We start from the raw sequence: 15,132 nt of genomic DNA on the forward strand, positions 1-15,132 counted from the left end.
CCAACCTAGATAGCATATTAAAAAGCAGAGACATTACTTTGCCAACAAAGGTCCATCTAGTCAAGGCTATGGTTTTTCCCGTGGTCATGTATGGATGTAAGAGTTGGACTGTGAAGAAAGATGAGCGCCGAAGAATTGATGCTTTTGATCTGTGGTGCTGGAGAACACTCTTGAGAGTCCCTTGGACTGCAGGGAGATCCAACCAGTCCATTCTAAAGGAGATCAATCCTGGGTGTTCATTGGAAGGACTGATGCTAAAGCTGAAACTGCAATACTTTGGCCACCTCATGCGACGAGTTGACTCACTGGAAAAGACTCTGATGCTGGGAAGGATTGGGGGCAGGAGGAGAAGGGGACGACAGAGAATGAGATGACTGGATGGCATCACCGACTTGATGGACATGAGTTTGAGTGAACTCCAGGATTTGGTGATGGACAGGGAGGCCTGGCGTGCTGTGATTCATGGGATAGCAAAGAGTCGGACACGACTGAGCGACTGAACTGAACTGAACTGAATTGGAGAAATAGCCTCAGTTTTCTCCTGAGAAGCTGGTATTTACATGTATGAGTAATCTCTATTCCATAGGAAAACTAAATTTTAGTGCAATTCACTGGTCACCTATATGTCACATATATTACAAAATGTATTACTTTTTATAATATTATGAATACTAATTAAAAATAAAAGAGCATATAAAATGAATATGTTGATCTAGAGAGAGGGAGGAAATATCATTTTGTGACTCAATGTACTAATGAATTTGACTAAACACAAAATGTCTTACTCTACTCTTTGCTGACTGTCACATAGACTCTAAGAAGCTCACCATTTACATCGTAAGAGTTAAGGTTTACTACATTCTATTGTGACTCAAATACCAGCTGATAGAAAAGCAATGAATCATTAGCTTAGTCTTCTCTTAGTGAGGAAGAACCAGATGGAGTGTGTTAATCCGTCTACTTAAAAGGGAAATATTTTGAAGATTTTCAAAAGGAACATTGAATCCCCAAAACAAATACATGCAGATCTGGGAGAATCATTTATAATAAAATTTTGGGTGTGTCTACATTTTCCTAACTGATAACTGCAACCGATTAATTGGCAAAACTTGTTAGCAGGACAAAACTGGAAATAAATTTACTTATTCTGATAAGTTTTCTACTGGAGATATCAAGGAACAACTGATGTCTCTTGGAAATAACTAAAAACAATACTCTCTTTGGCATCAGCTGTGTGTTTTCTTTGGTTTGATTTTCCCTGGTTTTCCATGGCAAACAGAATTTTCTTAAAGACACCTCTCCTTGCTCTGCCTGCCTATTCTCCATGGGAATCAGAGCTCCCTATCTGATGGTATGTCTGCTTTCCTACAGCAAATGGAGTTGATACCCTGCAGCCCATGAGGCGTGTTCCCCCAGGGAGGTGAGCCTACTGAATGTGTGAACCACAGAAAGAGAAAATGTTTTCCATTACCAAAAAGCAAACACAGAAAACCTGAAGGAAAGAGAAACCTTTGGTTCTGAGATTGTAAAAGGTGGTCCAGAGAACATCTTATGCCTTCTAAAGAATATATTATGGAGGATACAATCTTTGTCTAAATGGATATCTCCCAACGTCTATGCAGCAAAACCCCCCAAAAGTTGTGAGTGTGAGGACACAGGGCAGGGATCTAATTCAGTTTCTATTTTGACATTCAAATAAAGAAATGTGGCTGTTTGGGAAAACTCTCCTGACTATAAAGGAACCATCTGGTACTAATTATGATATCCAGCCTTATTTAAAACCATCATTTCATTTGTATTTCAAGTTTCTAATGTAGTTAAGTTTTCCCCTATTCCTACCATACCATACCAAGCTTTTGCAGGATTGTGTAAGGATTACTTCTAAGAATAGCAGAGAGTTACAAAATTCTCCAGGACTTTTTAAAACTGGAAGTCATTTTCTGTCTTCTTCAACAGATAACAGTAATAGTTCCAGAACAATTTAGTGGCTTACATCATTGGAGCATTACATCTGGACACCACGAGTGTAGTACACTCTTGTCCCTGCAAGAGTGTGAGGTTTTGCATTCAAGAAACATTCCAGATTCAGAATAAGTGAGGCCCTGCCTCTCTGGTCTATTGAAAACCCTTGTGAGAGCCATGAGGCCATAAAGAGTTTATAAATCAATTTCCTTCTCTCAAATGGTCAGAGACTGAACCAGATAAAATAAATCCTTTCTCTTGCAGGCTACTGGCTGGACGTAGACGGCTTGGTGGTGACATGCTTCCTTCCAATTCAGCTGTATTTTAAATCTTCCCTTTTTGAGAGAATAGCTTCAAAGAGGCTTCAGAATTCTCTAAAATCCTTTTACTTCTTTTTTTTCTTTTAGTTACAAACTGAAAACTGAATTTAGAAAGGAGGTAACATGAGTTTTAGTGGATGATTCTCCTTTAAGTCACAAGGAAAGACAAGAAACTTTACTAAAAGAACAGGAAGACCCTCCCTCTTTTACTGTAGAGTAGTTTCCTTTTCCCACAAAAGAGCTATAATCAACATGCTGAGAAAAATCTAATGACCATGAGATTTGTGAATAAGTCTTTCGATTCTACCCTTCTTTCCTGCTGGCTATTTCTCTAACCCAGAGTCTGGCTGAACCAGGAATAGGAGGAAAAAGAACGACTTGACTACTTGTGGATCTCTGGCAAAAGGTTTAGTGTAGGACAAGGTTCAACCTAATCTCTAAAATAAATTTTTCAAATATTATTGGTACAAACTCAGTCTGTTCCCCATTACTACAGATACCAGGAATTAACTGTAATTTTGCTTCCATTTGATTCCCCGTAGGGACAAAACCACAGTTTTAATGCCAACACATGCACATTCTAACATTACAGTAAACGTTTTTCTGACGCATTTACAGATTCACAAAAAAAAGAGAGAGAGAGATAAACTGAAACATTTGGCTAAGGCTTAGTTACTTCTCTGAGAATCAATAATATTTCAGAAAGTGGAACAATGTAGAAAGTACTAAATCCATTCTTTTAAAACCCTCAGGTTAGAGTTTGAATTACTAGAAAAAGAAAGAAATGCAAATTGTTTATTGTTTTCACATGTACAGTAAATTCAGAAAGTTGTACTTCTTTCAAGAACCATATGGGAGAGAGACTTTCTTTTCATCAGGAGTGGTTTTGCTTATTGTGCCAAGAGCTAAAAAGATGTTTTTAATAACCAAAGCCAGTTTGTTATACAAGCTGTCTGGATCTTGCTTGTAAGAGAGATGAAGGTCCCTTGGGTAGGAAATAGAGGGTGATGGGGAAGTTGTCTGAGATGACAGAAAAGTTGTGCAAGAAACGCAATCCAAAGGGAAGTATCTTTAACTCATGGTTGATAGACAAACTGGTTTGCATATTTCATTGAGGAACCATGGGAGGTTACTGAGGCTCCTTTTGTAAATATAACCATGTTCTTTATGAGGGGAATGTGACAATGAATTGAGTGCTGAAAACATGTGCCCTAAATATCCAAGTTTGGTGCAAGTGAAGGATTCATTCAACGATAGCCTGAGAGGGCTTCAGAGAGAAGATGACTGCTCTTTGAAAATGACTTGAATCAACGGAAGGCCAGAACCCTGCCTCAGAGGCTAGGGGAAAAGCATTCTTAGGAATGAGAGTGATCCTGAGAGGATCACACAGCTGTGTTTCTCTAGACCTGTGTTTAAAGAGGACACATCAAAAACTAGTGCCAGACCTTTATAAAGTGTTCATGGTTCATGATGAAATAAGAAAATTAAGGAAAATATAGAGCATTTTTCATAAAGTTAAATAAAGCCATTGTAAAGGTCAGTTCTTTATTATAAGAGTATATCCTTCCTATAGTTCTCAAGTTAAAATATGCTTCAATATATTACATTGAACCACAGGAAATTGCCAATATTCAACTGTTTTTGACCTACAAAAATGGCAATTTCCTTGGTTTCAAGCTAACATTACATGATGACGATTGGATATGGGAGCTTGTAATGGCTCTATATGGCAAAATACAGACCTGGTAACCATATGTCAGTAGCCAGATTTATTTTTGAAATTTTTCTATTCCATAAAATCCACATAACTATAAATTGCTATTAGAGAGCACTCAATTAGCAGGCTTCTAGATTTTGACTATTGTAAAATAAAACAATTTTTTTTTAAAGGACAGGGTAAAAAAAAGACTCAGATGCTGAATAGAATATTACAGACACTGAAAGATAGGAAAGAGGGGCTGGAATCCCTGAGTCTTAGGACATAAGGAGTATCATAAAGACATATGAGACTCTGGGCTAAGAGAGATTGTTCAATCCCTGCCCCAGCCTGATCAAGAAAGCAAATTGCTGATTATTGTCATTCATATTTCTCCAGTGGAAGGACGCAGAAGTTGACCCTCCATTGGAAAATAAAGGTAAGAATCTATTTGGTAACTTGGTTAAAAAAAAAAAAAAAGTTCCAGAAAGTAAGGTGTGGTTCCTGCCAATAGTAGAGATTAAGAATGGGAATGCAGTCTTCTGGTTCTTAAAAAAGATATCTGTCCAAAAAAGGGTTCCTTTATTTGACCTTACCAACCACCACTCTAGCATAATTAACTGGCAAACAGTGGACCAAACAGGATTCTCTCTGAATGAGAATTTGAACTTATGGAAGTTGAGCTAAAAGGTCCTAAGGAGTGAAGTCTGAGCCTGCTATTTTGAAATGGGCACAGTGAAACAACGTATAAGCGGAGAACTGAAGAGAGAAGCAGTGAAGCAAACATACAGAAATGATGAGCGATCTTGAGAAAGAGGTGGGACAGCAAGGCAGAGAAAGTAGCTTGCTTGTTTGCAGACTATACTCCAGTCCAGGGCCAGTCTCTCAAGACTTAGCTGGATATTGGGGTCCAGACCCCTTGAATTACATGAGACTAATTTTCCTTTACTTAAGCCAGTGTGGGGGAGGTTCTAAGTCTTACAAACAAAAGATTCCAGTTGAACTGTAAAGTGATCTATTTAGTAGGAGAAGAAACTAGATTACCATCAGAACTCGCTAAGAGTAGTAGCAACCTGACTATGTATTCTTCCTTTTATCTCTTCCATATATGGTTCATCCTTCAGCCCTTTTTTTCCACTTATGTGGCAGATGTGATAACTCAGCAGTGGATGTAACCTGTAATTTGGAAATGCTTCTAACCTTAATGACAAATCAGTAAACTTTGGCTACATAGCAAACCACTCCAAGCCATAGTGGCTAAAAACAACCAAGTTTTAGCCACAATTCTGCAGGTGGGCAATTAGGCCGACTGGCTTGGCAGTTCTTCAGGTCTCAGCAAGGCTTACTAGACATCTGTGGTCAGCTGCTGGGTCAGGTGGGGTGCTGGCTAGTTTGGGGTGGCCCTCTGCTCAGATGGCTTATCTCTCTTCCAGATGGTCTCATCCTTGAGCAGGTTCTTCCTCTGTGATTATTTACTTAACAGCTGAGCAGTGTTTCAGGAGAACTAGTGTATTCTTAGGCTGAGAACCAACCCAGCATCACTTCTGCATTCCATTGGCCAAAAACAATCATCAAGCTAGCCCAGATTCAAATGCTGGGGAAATACACTCCATTTCTTTTTTTTTTTTTAATTTTCAAAATTTTTTATTAGACTGAGTATACACTCCATTTCTTAAGGTAAGCAACTGCACAGTTACAACACAGGGATGCAGATAAAGAGGGCAATAACTGTGGCCATTCTGCAAAACATCCACCACAGGTGGCCTCCCACAGGGTCTATTGCAAAAGAGATTTTGCATGGTGCTCAATCCATCTCTGCTCTAAGATTCTGGAATAAAGACTATTTTCCATTTCCCTACTGGCTTCCTTTTGTCATATACAGAGTCATAGGACGTGGAGAATCAAATTCGAGGCATGGGCTCACAAAGCTAAACTATGGACTTGGATGGTTGCAAAACGTGAAGCCTAGAATCTGGAAAGCCAGAGACAGCTGGTTTTAATAGTCTAGGAGAAGATTCTAGCCAAAGATTTGCAAACTTTGTCAGGCGCAGATGGTGCATTATGACATGGCAATTTAAAAGTATCTCTTTTAACTATAAACTTCCAGTTATAAGATGAATAAGTTCTGGGGATCTAATGTACCTGTTTATTATAATTAGTAATACTATATTACATACTTGAAAGTTGCTAATTGATTGCATCTTAAATGATCTCACCACAAAAAAAAAAGATATGGAAATTATGTTACATGACAGTTTTAGCTAACACTATGGTGGTAATAATTTTGCTCTAAGTATATCAAATCAATAGGTTGTACACTTTAAATTTATAAAATATGTCAATTATATATCAATAAAGCTGGGATTAAAAAAGAAAAACAAAGTACAAAAAAAAAAAGTATCTCTTTGGTGTGCGAGTTCAACTGACGCTCAGTTCAGTTCAGTTGCTCAGTCGTGTCTGACTCTTTGCGACCCCATGAATCACAGCACGCCAGGCCTCCCTGTCCATCACCAACTCCTAGAGTTCACTCAAACTCATGTCCATCGAGTCAGCGATGCCATCCAGCCATCTCATTCTCTGTCGTCCCTGTCTCCTCCCACCCCCAACCTTTCCCAGCATCAGAGTCTTTTCCAGTGAGTCAACTCTTCGCATGTGTTGGCCAAAGTATTGGAGCTTCAGCTTTAGCATCAGTCCTTCCAATGAACACCCAGGATTACCTCCTTTAGGATGGACTGGTTGGATCTCCTTGCAGTCCAAGGGACTCTCAAGAGTCTTCTCCAGCACCACAGTTCAAAAGCATCAATTCTTCGGCGATCAGCTTTCTTCACAGTCCAACTCTCATATCCATACAACTGACACTACTTGGGTACAAAGATGGAAGACGGCATCTTCCTTAAAAGCCTCTCCCATTCTTGCATGGACTCACAGTCTTTCCAGAGCCACTAACACAAGCTGTACTTATCCAGGCTACCAGTGCCAAAGAGACTAGCAACAATGATCTGAGTGACACAGAGCATAGAGCAGCAGAAAATGTCTTACTGTCACATCCAATAGAACCTGAGAGGAAAATAAACTAGACAAGATAAGAGAACTTTGTTACATCAGTGAGCTCTGTGCTGTGCTTAGTCTCTCAGTTGTGTCCCACTCTTTGCAACCCCATGGACTATAGCCTGCCAGACTCCTCTGTCCATGGGGATTCTCCAGGCAAGAATATTGGAGTGGGTTGCATGCTCTCCTCCAGGGGATCTTCCCAACCCAGGGACTGAACCCAGGTCTCTGGCATTGCAGGAGGATTCTTTACTGTCTGAGCCACTAGGGAAGCCCAAGAATACTGGAGTGGGTAGCTTATCCTTTCTCCATGGGAACTTCCCGACCGAGGAATCGAACTGGGGTCTCCTGCATTATTGGTCCTAAATAACATCCTAAGCCCAAGTGTGGAAGTGAACAACAAAAACCCTTGAAAAGTCGTGATTTCCCAGACACACAACAGGAAATATTAATGGACACTTGGGGATAATCAATAAGGAGTCAGAAAATGCCCTGCATGTAGATTGGCATTTACCTAATATAATTTGAAAGACATCAAATTTCCCAGGATTAGCTGAGAAAAACTAAAAAAAAAAAAAAAAAAAAAAACCTGAAATTTTCACTATTAGAATAACTCTTTCTGTGACTTAAGAGTCTGCAAGAAATCACTATAAAAATATAAATGTTTCAAATATATTTTAAAAAAGAAGTCACTGCTTCATTAACAATTTATCGTGTTTCTATTAGAGTTGAAATCCTGAGCAAAAGAAAAATAAAAAAGGAAGTCTTGATGAAAAAAGCAGATGGGGCAAAAGGAGAACTCAGTAGGAACCTCAAGTAGACAGGGGTTTACATAGGGACACAGAGCACAGAAAGAGTGGAAGGAAGAGTTTTGTGATGACTTTGTGTCCTTCAATAGTTTGCCTGGAGCCAGTACTGTGGAGAAAGATGGAAACTCGTAGGGACAGGAGGAGTACACAGGAGAGGACACTGCCCAGACACTTGGAATCTCCTTTTGGGTCCAGTTTCACATCAAGATTTCCTATTGTCACAGTGACAAATCACCACAAACTTTGTGGCTTAAAGCAACACAAACTCATTATCTTATAGTTCTGTAGGTCACAAGTCCTAAAATCAAGATGACAATGGGTCCCCAGAACGTCACCATTCCCCAGGCGTGTTCTCACTGAATCAGTACTTACCAGAGGCATGGATTTCTATCCCTTGCCCACAATGCCTCTGCCACTGTCTGTGGACTTACAGAATGTCTTACCATGTTATTTTACAGCACTGCTTCCACCAAGCATTTCACAACAAATGAAATGCAGTCAATGGACACATCCCCATGGAATTCACTGGTTTTCCCATGATGCCATCTTGAAGTAGCCGACTTGACAGAGTGACAGAATGGCTTTTTGAATACTCAGTTATAGTGACAGTACTTTTCAAAGCTGGGGCATTATGGACCAGGAGGTAGTACATAACTTGACAACAAACGTATAGTTCTGTTTCTCCCATTAGCAAAATTCATGAATCTAAGACTCAAGGAATAGAAATAGGATTAACAGCTCTCACAACACCCCTAGTGATTCACTAACAAAGAGTTTGCTATTCATCCCTGAAACTTTAGGCTCAGCTTATTTGGACTCAATAGTTCCCAAAAGAGGAATGCTTTCAGCAAGAGACAAAACAGTGATTCCACTGAACTGGAAATTGAGATGATCACATAGCCACTTTTGGGTCCTTATGTCTATGAATCAACAGCCAAAAGAAAAAGGTTACTGGGGGCAATTTTATCCAGAGGACATTTTCAATGTCTGGAGACATTTTTGTTGCCATCAATGTCATAACAGGAGGAGAGTGAACCAGTACCTCATGGTCAGAGGTCAAGGAGGTTGCTAACCATCATATGATGCACAGCCACTACAACAAAGAATGATCTAGTTCAAGCTGCCAAAAGTACGGGAATCCTGCATTGCTCAGATGATCCTGGTGAATGACCCTCACTATCAAGGGTAAATTGGGTTGCTACTGCACAATGCGGGTAGAGCCCATCAGCATTGCCGTTATGTGATCGAAGTCCATGGAAAACTAAAACAAGTCAATTCATGCAAGATTACTAATGGTCCAGAAACTTCAGGAATAAATGTTTAGGTTACCTCACCAGGAAAGGAATTTCAATTGCAGAAGAAGGCAGTTATAAACACCAGCTAGACCATGTGACTAACTGCAGAAATGAGAAATACTCCTGCATTTCTTCCTTATTTTGATATGAACATCTGTGTACACACTAAATAACTTTTATGTTCCTTCCTTCCTCCCATTTCCTGAGCAACTAACATAAGATATATGGATAGTTGTTAAGCTTATATCTCTGTATTTAAGGTACAGGATAACAAAGCAGGAGTTTGAATGACTTAAGAGAAGAATGAACATGATCAAAAACACAAAAGGGAATTAGTATACACTTAGGGGGAAAGCATCAGCATATTTTCAGTTGTACACAGGATAGTTGTATCAGGTCAGGCAGAAGTATGACTTTGCTAAAGTGCTTATTTTTAAAATAAGCATGGTTTACAGAGATGTATATGGTGCCATGTTGACAATGGGCAGATTATGGTGGCTTTGTAATACGTCAGTATACCTCGGCTGAACTGTGTTTCCCAGCATTCAATTCCCTGTGTGTCTCTGGTTAAGGTGAACCATATCTGAGAGACCTATTTGCAGGAGATTTAGAAGGCGGAAGTGCAGCAGCAGCCGTATTATATTTAACCTTCAAAAGGAAGAGTTGGGTACATTTGTAGCTCAAGCATATTGTCATTCATCTGCTGGTTTACCTTGTTGGCACAGGGAAGCACCCAGGCCTGCAGCTGTTCCACCTTTTCCTGGGATCTTCCTTCCACATCTTCCTGGGACATTTGTCTAGCTCTGTAACAAAAGGCACTATTTAATAAAGGATGGAGACAGTGAAAACTGACACAGGTACCAGTTCATTCTCATGATCCTGGTTCCTCTTCATGGATTCCAGCTTGTTCCTACTCTCCCCCACTTTATATCCATCTTCCCTTCCCAACTGTTTGCAATGTAGACTTCAAGTTTTAGCATCCAACATGAAGACGATAGGCCCAAAGAGTCCATTTAACCACACCCACAGTTGTGTATAATGTCAGATCTCTGTAGAATCCCATACACACACATATACCACATTTTATACAGGCCCTATCTAGGGCCTACTACATTTTCCATGGCCCTAGAAGGATCTCAAGCATTATGTTCTCATGAAAGTATTTTTTTTTTAAACTTGTAAAAATAAACTGTTTCAAATTCAGTCAACTTTTAAAATTTTCATGTTATTATCTGTTTTCTCTTTATAGATAGATAATCACCTTCATGCCTAATTTATTTTTTTTTTTTGGTAATTAATTTTTTTTTATTGGAGGCAAATTATTTTACAATATTATATTGGTTGGTTTTGCCATACATTGAAATGAATTCGCCCCAGGTTTACATAAGTTCCCCCTCCTGAACCCCCCTCCCACCTCCCTCCTCCCTCCTCCCTTTATCCTCCCTCTGGGTCATCCCCGCATGCCAGCCTCGAGCATCCTGTAACATGCATTGACCCTGAACTAGTGATTCATTTCACATATGACAACATACGTGTTTCAATGACATTCTCCCGAATCATCCCACCCTCACCCTCTCCCACAGAGTCCCAAAGATGTATTCATGCCTAATTTAAATTTATAACTTTATATTCATTTCCCCAAAGACGGTCTTCTAAATAGTCCTTCAAAATCAGCAAAAGTCCCTGCAGAGGTCTCCCTGCACTCGAGGTCAGTTCAGAATCGATCTCTCAGAAAACAAATCAGAAAACCTTTTGCAGCTGCAGGATGAAATAGATGGAAACTGCAAACAAATGGAGAAGCCTGGCAAGTCCTGAGTTCTGACCACAAGGCATTTACACATGAAGTTAATTCATTTCAGCTCACATTAAAGAAAATATCACTGTAAGAAGGAGGGTTGTACTGGAAAATCAGGCTCAGTCTTGGAACATGCATATCCTCAACAAGAAGAGGGATGGAACTGAGAGCATGGGAGCTCCAGAAATGGGAGAAAGACTTAATTAAGAGCACAGGAGCTGCAGAAACCAGAGAAAGGCTAATTTAGAACATTTATCCAAATCTCCACAAGCCAAATCTCCTGGACCCTGGATCCTCCCGAGGAACAGAAACATTTGTAACACAAAAAGAGATTTTCAGATCTCATTGGAATAATTCATTGAAGTAGGAACAAGAACATGCCTTATTTAAGGAGAATTTGAGACTATGGAGTAGGTTTCTAAATCCAGTGCCTCACATAAATGTGACAACAAACTCTTAAGGCCAGAGATGAGTTTTGCTCTGAATGCCATTGCTGTATACAAATGAACACTTTATCACTGTAATAGGGTTGGAAGTAAAATTTAGCTTCTTAAAAACTGTGATAATGTTCATTCTACAGATAAGTATTTATTAAGAACACAAAAAATTTGTTTCGTATTTCTAAGGTTTTCTGTGATAAATTTTGAAAAGCTAGTATGCATCTTTTATAGCCTAAACATATAGACTTTTAAAACATCTTTTAAAAAGAACCACATTCATTTTATATATGTACCAGGCTAGATGGATAAGGAAAGAGAGAGATGCATCAGTAGATGAAGAGCTGTTACTTTAAACCTGACTATAGTTTGGCCAGGGTAGGTTGAAAAGAAAGAATTCTGAAGAAGGAGAAAGACTCTTTAAGAGCTACACCATATTCCCTAACTTTCAGTAAAAGTCTGTGACATTCATGTCAGTGTCAGACAGCAGCTCCAGGAACTGAGAGCCATGGGAGAAGGTGAGGTCACCAAGGAGGAGTCTGAAAATCAAAGAGGCAAGAAATTCGAACTTGAAGGAGCAACAAGAGTATAAGTCACTACTGTTCATGCCACCAATCCACCCTCCTGCTGAACTGTCAGCTGTCTTGGGGAACAGACGTTTCTCCCATTAAAGCGACTCACGCCACTTTATAAGGAGAATAAACTAAAGGGTGACTCCAGAGGATTTGGGGACACGCAGGTGGCCACCCTCAGGTTACAGGTGTAACAAAATAATAACCATTACAACTAAATTTGACTTACCAACATGTATCCTATTTTCCCCTCATAAAATATCAGAATGTCCAAACCACATTTTAATTTCCATTTATTTGGAACTTGAAGATTTACTGGAGTATCATTTGGTCCTTATAAAACGTTGTTGATCTCATCGCAGTAACTGAAAGCATCATATAGCAAACATGACAAGTTCTATCATAAAAAGAGAAATTTGAAATAAAGACAGATTGTCCCAAAAAGTCACAGAAAAATCGGATCTGTTCATTTCATTACCTTCTGACTCTTAAGGTATGAGGGCATGAAAAGCAAGAGCAGGGACAGAGTCAGAAGGGGCAACTCTTCAGTATTCTCCCTGGAAGGTTGTGTTCCTTCTCTGTGTCTCCACTGAGGAAGGGCAAGTAGCTTCTCCAGCTGGTTTCCCAGAAGAAAATCTATAACATTGAGGAACTTGATAGAGTTTTCTCACCTCTCTGGAGTATATGTTTTTAACCTTTCTCTATAGTCTGGCTCCCTACTTCCAGTCCAGGCACTCCTAGCTTCAGAGGCATTCGACTTGACAGGATGCCCATACAACTCGTTGGTAATGGTTGTTTATAAATGGATGTTCATTTGCATAAATTAGAGAACAGTAAAGGGCTGTACTATAAACACCACTCTCACACTCCAATACGCATTTTTAATGAGAAAGCCTCAGTTTGTTAACTGGGAACTGTCTCTAGCCTGTAACTATCTATTTCACCTACCAATGGACCTTTATGCAGCAGGGATCTCAAATGATCACCAGGCTGTAGGGTCCTGAAAAATGGGGCACAGAGTAACAACCTGTGGGCACATCTATGGGAGAGTATTACATGTGTGAACATCATCGTTCATAAGGTCACAGTGGGCAAAAAATATCCACCACAACCTCAGAAATGCTGACTTACCCTACAACATACTCATTTCTTCTGATTAAAATATCTGTTTTAAATTCTTTCTGAGACACTACTAGCTATAAAAAAATTGCAACAAATAAATTTTAATTTTTCTAAATCGCTGTATAAGTCTAATTCCCAACAGGAAGCAGGCACCCTCAAAATAGCATAATTTAAGGATAGTTTATTCACAAAGGGACCATGGGACCATTTACACAGATCCCAGTAGGGTATAGGGAAGATCCCCTGGAGAAGGGAAAGGCTACCTGCTCCAGTATTCTGGCTGGAGAATTCCATGGACTACATAGTCCATGGGGTCGCAAAGAGTCAGACACGACTGAGCAACTTTCACTTTCAGTAGGGTACAGAAGATCCATAAGGTAGAGTGCAGTAACCTATAGCTACTATCAATAGCATTGATACCATCGTGGAGTCCAAAGGGACAAGGGAATAAGAAATGACTAAAAGCCAGGAGAGAGTCACGTGCAGGAGGCTAGGTTAAGAGAAGCAGTGATCTTTATAGAAGGGATACAACCAGTCCAAGTTATTCCCTCCAGGAGAAAACTGGGGCAATAAATACCGTGACCTATTTCTAATCCCTCTTTCCCATAAAGTATGATATTCATCAATGACCTCCTATTGACTAAATCCAAGGAAAAAAACACTTCTTAAGTTCTTTTCTTACTTCACCTTTCTCCAGAATTTGGCATAACTGACTACTCCCTTCATCCTGAAAACCTTTTTGCTTTGATTTCTAAGACAATGTTCTTTTCTTGGTTTATCGTCTTCTTTCTCTGATTCCTCCTAGGAGTTTCTTTAACAGAGTTCTCTTTCTCATCCTACTCCATAAATAATGGTATTCCCTAGAGATCTATTACCAAACTATCCTTTTTCCTTGACTGATCTCATTCATTTCTCCATCACCACTACCACCTTGTTTTCAGAAGTGACCATTATTGCTTGTCTTAGTTGGGGTTTCCTGAGAAGCAAATCCTGAGACAAGGATTGGAATGCAAGTAGTTTATTTTGGAGGTGATGCCAGGAAACATCATTAGGGGAGCAGAGAAGTAAGGCAGTCAAGAAACAAAAGTAAGAAGAAGTAAGAAGTCAAGAAATACCTGTAGTAACAGGCAAATTTGGCCATGGAGTACAGAATGAAGCAGGGCAAAGGCTAATAGAGTTCTGCCAAGAGAACTCACTGGTCATAGCAAACACCCTCTTCCAACAACACAAGGACGACTCCACATGGACATCACCAGATGGTCAACACCGAAATCAGATTGATTATATTCTTTGCAGCCAAAGATGGAAAAACTCTATACACTCAGCCAAAACAAGACCAGGAGCTGACTGTGGCTCAGATCATGAACTCCTTATTGCCAAATTCACGCTGAAATTGAAGAAAGTATGGGAAACCACTAGACCATTCAGATATGACCTAAATCAAATCCCTTATGATTATACAGTGGAAGTGAGAAATAGATTTAAGGGACTAGATCTGATAGATAGAGTGCCTGATGAACTCTGGACGGAGGTTCGTGACATTGTACAGGAGACAGGGACCAAGACCATCCCCATGGAAAAGAAATGCAAAAAAGCGAAATGGCTGTCTGAGGAGGCCTTACAAATAGCTGTGAAAAGAAGAGCAGTGAAAAGCAAAAGAGAAAAAGAAAAACATACCCATTTTAATTCAGAGTTCCAAAGAATAGCAAGGAGAGATAGGAAAGCCTTCCTCAGTCATCACTGCAAAGAAATAGAAGAAAACAATAGAATGGGAAAGACTAGAGATCTCTTCAAGAAAATTAGAGATACCAAGGGAACATTTGATGCAAAGATGGGCTCAATAAAGGACAGAAATGATATGGACCTAACAGAAGCAGAAGATATTAAGAAGAGGTGGCAAGAATACACAAAAGAACTATACAAAAAAGACCTTCACAATCCAGGTAATCATGATGGTGTGATCACTCACCTAGAGCCAGACATCAAAATGTGAAGTCAAGTGGGCCTTAGGAAGCATCACTACAAACAAGGCTAGTGGAGGTGATGGAATTCCAGTTGAGCTATTTCAAATCCTAA

Source organism: Moschus berezovskii, chromosome 8, assembly GCF_049115385.1.
Source record: "Moschus berezovskii isolate FMDL1 chromosome 8, NW_MosBer_1.0, whole genome shotgun sequence".
In the NCBI taxonomy this organism is placed as follows: Eukaryota; Metazoa; Chordata; class Mammalia; order Artiodactyla; family Moschidae; genus Moschus; species Moschus berezovskii.